Source organism: Oncorhynchus nerka, linkage group LG20 (assembly GCF_034236695.1).
Source record: "Oncorhynchus nerka isolate Pitt River linkage group LG20, Oner_Uvic_2.0, whole genome shotgun sequence".
NCBI lineage: Eukaryota > Metazoa > Chordata > Actinopteri > Salmoniformes > Salmonidae > Oncorhynchus > Oncorhynchus nerka.
This window is the reverse complement of record NC_088415.1, coordinates 26,247,607-26,254,221: the sequence shown is the minus strand read 5'-3', so window position 1 is coordinate 26,254,221 and position 6,615 is coordinate 26,247,607. Positions and strand designations below refer to the sequence as shown.

The following is a 6,615-nucleotide window of genomic DNA, read 5'->3' as shown; positions in this document are numbered from 1 at the left end:
CCAGTTCCTGCCAACATCCAGCAACTTCGCACAGCCATTGAAGAGGAGTGGGACAACATTCCACAGCCCACAATCAACAGCCTGATTAACTCTATGCGAAGGAGATGTGTGGCGCTGCATGAGGAAAATGGTGGTCACAACAGATATTGACTGGTTTTCTGATCCACGCCCTACCTTTTTAAAAAAGATATCTGTGACCAACAGATGCACATCTGTATTTCCAGTCATGTGAAATCCATAGATTAGGGCCTGTTAGGTTCTGAATATTATGCAGAAACACAGGAGGTTCCTCTTACTGGTATGGTCATGGCCCTGCCTAAGTCTATGACCCTCATGGGCGTGGAAATGTGTGTGTGTGTGTGTGAGAGATAGGACTATAATCAGATGGTCTTCGGGGTGGGCTCCTGTGGCCCCCCTCCCAGCAGTGTCTTCTCTCTTCAACTGTTGACATTATCTTGAGTAGAGTTCCACATCCCTCATGGTCCTAGTTCCTCAGCAACTGGTCTGCCTTATCAAGGACTGAAACTAGACTCCTGGCTTTTGTCTCCCTCCTTAGGAACATTCATATTCTACAATAATACATTTGAACAAATTATGAAATTTCTGCACATTCCCTTTTCTCAGTCACTTTCCACACACCAAGTTCCTCTTTACCCTTCCTTGACCCCCAACATACACATTTCTTATAGATGAAAACAGGGTTGGGGAGTAACGGATTACATGTAATCCGTTACATGTAGGGGATTGAAAAAACCCGTTAACTGTAATCCGTTACATGTAGGGGATTACAAAAACCCGGTAACTGTAATCCGTTACATGTAGGGGATTACAAAAACCCGGTAACTGTAATCCGTTACATGTAGGGGATTACAAAAACCCGGTAACTGTAATCCGTTACATGTAGGGGATTACAAAAACCCGGTAACTGTAATCCGTTACATGTAGGGGTTTACAAAAACCCGGTAACTGTAATCCGTTACGTTACCAGCAAAAATATTGTGGTCAGATTACAGATACTTTTGAAAAACTAGATGATTACTTTGAGGATTACTTTTAAATTCAGAAAGGATGTTGAGAAAAAAAAACTTTGACACTTTCTCAATGACATTCAACTCAGCATTGAAAAAAGGCACAAGTTTAAGTTTGTTCCACCTGAGCAAGTCTGACCACAAGTCAGAGACCACTATGATGACACACTAAATGTGTTTGATGGATCGCGGGAAAAGAGCAGGAATAGGCATTCGTAGGCTACAGTCCAAGCTATGTCTTCCAATGGTACGACTGCTGTCGGCATTTAAAGATTATCCAACTTGAATAAACGCTTGGAGGTAAGGATGACAGCAGTGGTGTAGTCTACGGCGATATGGATATCACTTATTATTGATATCTTCATAGCGCATTGATGTGAATCACACTGCTGCTCTCTCATTTAGCTATTTGCTCCTTACGGATTTTGGTTGTAGTGGATGACAGTTCAGAAATCTAAATGTGTATTTGAACCCAATAATGGTTGAATTCAAGAAGTTTAAGCTGCCTATCAATCATTGTGAAAATGCACTCTTGCAACAGTTGCAGAGTGCTGATCCCAGCCTATGGAATAAAAGTGGGCCTTTTATTGCTCAATCTAATTCATGCTGATTAAAAATAAATACATCCATAGGCCTAATGAACAAATGCTCAAGCAAATAGACTTAAAGGGGCAATCTGTAGTTGCTATATCCATTTCTACATCCATCCATATATGCCCATTGATTCTTGAAGAAAATAACTTATGAATGCCTCATGAGCTTAGTTCAACTGTCACACTCCATGAGAACCCAAAATATGACCTTGTTTTTCTCCAGTGTTTGTAAACATTGCAAATGTAAACAAACACTATATAGCCACATAACATAGTTACAACAATAATGTTGTTATCATGGATGGTCAGTCCTTGCATCCATAGCTCTGTCTATTAATCTGAGAGTGGTTACATTTATCCAGGCCCATCCCTCAGCTTTTTACCAAAACAGAGGCGGGGCACCGTTTTGTTATTGTTTCTTCTGTGGATTTGCCCTTTAAACAGCTGCATATTATCAAGTTATCAAAGTGTCACCAACAAAAAAAGTTTAACAACAGGCCTATAGCAAATACAGCATATGACATTCATTTTTCACATGTAAATAGCACTTTTCAGTGGTGCTCAAAGCATGCCATTCCATGAGAGCAGCATTTATTAATGAGCCCTATCAGTCCTCCATGACAACAAAATCATAAACAACAGTGTAGGGCTGGCTAATAAGTCCTTAGTTTTGGGGTTACACTCAGGTAAAACTATTTAGCTAATCTATTCTTCCATATTTCCAAGTCCTATTCTTGAAGATCAAGGGGTATAACATTTATTGGAATGTCTGGAATTCTGATAGACTTTGATTTTTAAATGTAAAGATATCATTTAATTGTATTATTATATGTAGTAGAAAGCGATGGTTTAGAAGAAGCCTACATAACCACCCCATAAAGTAAAATTTAACATCCATATATGGCCAGCTATGTAAACTTCAACATGGATTTATCCTGCAATAAGATGTTGTTCAATTGGTAACATACATTTTGTCTTCTTCTAATGCCTCTTAAGGGGAAAGTAATCTAATAGTAATCCAAAAGTTATGTTACTGATTACAATTTTGGACAAGTAACTAGTAACTGTAACGGATTACATTTAGAAAGTAACCTTCCCAACCCATCATGTAAAGTAATCACTAAGTTCTGGTATGGTAACATGAATAAGTATATTTCAAGCTAGAATCCAAAAGGCCAGGTTAGTTTGTTTCAAATGACTGATTTCCTTATATGATCTGTAACTCAGTAACATTTTTGAAATTGTTGCATGTTGCATTTGTATATTTTTGTTCACTGTAATTTGCCTCTTTTCATAATGCGCACATTCATTGCTAAATTTAGTGGCTGTCAAACTAACAATGAAGTGTTTATGATAAAACAAACAGACAAATTTATAGACATTAACATTATGGATCAATCTCCCAATATTTATATACATTAGAAGTGTTGAGAGACAAATTCTTCTCAGATTTTAATTCTTCAGTGACGTTCTTCGGGCTGGACTTGGTGCCGTTAGGATAGAGGGAAGATACTCAAAATTGAGGTCCCTCCTTCTTCAGGTTCTTGTAGTCAGTATCGATGGCCACAAACTGGGGAAGAAGACAATATGGCAGGATTTACATAATTCTCTTGGCTACTTATATTGATGCAAAATATATGATTGGCTTAACTCATGCTATTGATAGGCTACATTACTATTACATTGTTGTCAAGTCAAACAAGAATGGAATAAGATGCAGTAAACACACACTTTTTGGAGTTAAAGTGTGTTTATTGCTGACAGTGTTGGCAGTACTGTACCTTGTACTGGTAGGTAGGGTCAAGCTGATTCCAGGGCTCAGGGTTGTTCTTCTTGTTCCAGCTGTACAGTGACACAGCAGTCAAAGCAGGCCGAAGTAGGACAAACACAAATGGGATTAGAGGGAACTGTGTTAGTCTGCCTACGATCAACTATTCATGGGCCAGGTATAGTTTCCAAAAACCGTTAGTAGTGATATGGGAATTGATGCCCCAGAACGGCACAAGAGGTGGGATTACCTCTTGTGCCTTATGATGTTAAAGGGAATTGGCATCCACTACTATATGTTTTAATTGGATAGTATTAAGAAATTGATTAAACCATATTCATTTAAAAATAAAATGGACAATAAGGAAAATGGTAAAGAGTCTTACGTGACATGGGGCCCCTTGCAAGACGGACCAAATACAAGGAGGCTCCTCCCATTCCCAACAAGATGAAGAATAACTGGGGGATGAGCTATGAGAGAGTAAGAAGAAAGAGGGAGATAGCATGACCATTTCATTCACTTTGAGGCATAGAAATCTGAGCATTTCTACATAGCCTTTGTCAATAAATGGTTAGGGTTGTGAGTGACGTCAGCAGAACGGTTGAGGATAGATGTTCAGCAGATGTTCACCATGTGAAATTAACTATTTACAGTGAAAACAAGGCCTTTCTTCCATAGAAAAACATTACCTACAGCCCTAACATAACCATGACGCACACATGGACTCCACTAAGCTAGCTAACCATCCTTCCACGAAACCCATAATGATTTAAAAGTCAATCAACCCAAAAGCATTTTTACCTCCATTGGATACAATGGTCTTGCAAAAAAAAACTAGTAAGAGCCTTGTTAGAATGAATTCTGAACAGGATATTGGTCACATTTTTACATTCTTGAAACTGTCCTGTCTGTGTCTCTGTGTCTGTCTGTGACTGTATATGCCTCTGTCTGTCTGTGAGTGGAATGTCTGCCTGATACTGTTTCAGAAAAACATTTTTAACGTGTCAAAATGCAGAAGTGAAGCCTATTTAGAGTTTAAACTTTTATTTCATTTTAATTTGCCTAATGACACTCATCATATGGGTTTAATTCAGAGGGGTTGGGTTAAATGCGGAAGACACATTTCAGTTGAGGCATTCAGTTGTTCAACTGACAAGGTATCCCCTTACCCTTTCCTAACTGATGTTTGGAACTGCCATCTCAAGTCATTTTGATTACTCACTTGATTCCATTGAGCAACAACTGGTAGCATATTACACACCGACAACAGAAATTATGAATCTTTCATGAAATATTATAGACTACTAACTCCCTTGAGGTAATAAACCATAAAACAAAAATAAGTACTTACCCCTGGATGCCTCTTTACGTGTTCCATTGCTGTTCTAATCATCTTTTCTTACAGTTGCTCTACTTTTTGTCAAAATAATAATTTAAAGATGAATAAATTAATTTCAGCAACAGTAATTTGAATTCTATGTCAAAAAAGCTTGTTTGAGACTATCCAAGATTAGACCTGTTGCGTTCTCTGTCCGGGCGGCTGCTCGCAGGATGGAGGAGAGGAGAGGAGGAAGGTGAAGATGCTATCTGTTCCTCACAATTACATCTGGCCTCTTGGGACTTTTGTGCACGTACTAGCCCATCAACCGGGATTTAGAGCAAAAACATCCAATTGAACAATGTTCTGTGTGCATAGAATGATTGATGTTGCCAACAAAATATACATTTAAAAAAAACTTTAAGTTACTTGCAAAAACATTTTTTACAAAGTTGTTACGACTTCTCTAGCATTCTCAGAAACCCACTTGGCTGATTTCCTTTGGACCCCATCCCCTTGGGACAAGACTGGAGGAAATGGAAAGAAAAGAGATACAAATATTTGTCCTCGTAAAGCTCATTACACTAACTACTGTAGTTCCCCTAACATTTGTTATTCTGCTTATGGAACTTTCACTGGGCACAGACATCACATAGCATCCACATCTGTCATTACGTTGAGTATAGTATAGAGTTTATAGATGAGGCATAAAATATTCAGAGAAGACAAAGGGATTTAAAATTATTTTATACATACAGTTTGTTCAGGTTTGTACTGGTTTGGGTGAAAAGTTTTAAGGAGTCAGAGAAAGGTCTGGGCATCATAAACAAAGTCAATTACCACCAACCATTTTTTTGTTTTATTATAGCCTAAAGGTGGTTTATTAAATTCTTCCCATTTTTTTAATGACTTTGTCAAGCAACTTGTTCTTAAAGGCCCAGTGCAGTCAAAAACGTGATTTCTCCTACTTAATATATATTTCCACACTATGAGGTTGGCAAAAATACTGTGAAATTGTGAAAATAATGATAATACACTTTTAGTGTAAGAGCTGGTTGAAAAGACCACCTGAAATTTCATTACATTTTGGCTTGCCTGGTGAAATCACCAGGCAGAAAATGTGTTAATTAAATACAATACAAAAGTATTAATCCAGAAGGGCAATTCACTTCAGGGCTGACAGGGTGCTTCAGACAGGACAAACACACACAGACAGTATAATACAAAATAAACAGTTAAAAATCCGTCCTCCTGGCCTGCTGCTCAAAGAATGAGCCCAGACTTCTGAGATCAACCCTGGGGATTTTAGATTAGGTGTTCACAATGGCTTGGAGGCACAGGAGGTTGGTGGCATCTTGGGAGAATGGGCTCTGGTAATGACTGGAGTGGATTGGGTGGAACAGTAAAAAATACATCAAACACATGGCTTCCATGGTTTCCAGGTGTTTGATGTCATTCCATTTGCTCCGTTCCGGTAATTATTATGAGCCTCCCCTCAGTAGCCTCCTGTGCTTGGAAAGAGAGAGATGTGAACTAGCATTATGAAGGAGAAACAGAACACTATTGATTAAAGAAACTGTAAAAGGTTTGCAATATTGATTTGTGGACACCTGAGGAAGTATTGTCTCTGGTGGGCTTTTTTGATGATGGTATCTGTGTTTTGCTCAAACTTCAGGATGGAATCAAAGACGGTACCAAGATATTTAAACTGGCCAACACTGTCCACCTCCTCACCATGGATGATCACCAGGTCCATCCTGGCGGACTCCTTCTGATGTTGTCAACCATTTCCTTAATCTAGGAGACATTCAACTCCAGCAGTGCACTGTCACACCAGTAAATGAAGTACTGGAGGGCTAGGCCGTGGTCCTGCTCAGACCCTGAGAGGAGTGAGAGGAGGACTGTGCC

At 38.9% G+C, this 6,615-nt stretch overlaps 1 pseudogene; it reads right to left on the bottom strand.

Annotated features, from left to right (window-relative positions):
- Window positions 1–2,182: 2,182 nt before the first annotated feature.
- LOC135562883 (NADH dehydrogenase [ubiquinone] 1 alpha subcomplex subunit 4-like 2) lies at window positions 2,183–5,180 on the bottom strand (annotated as a pseudogene).
- Window positions 5,181–6,615: the final 1,435 nt, after the last annotated feature.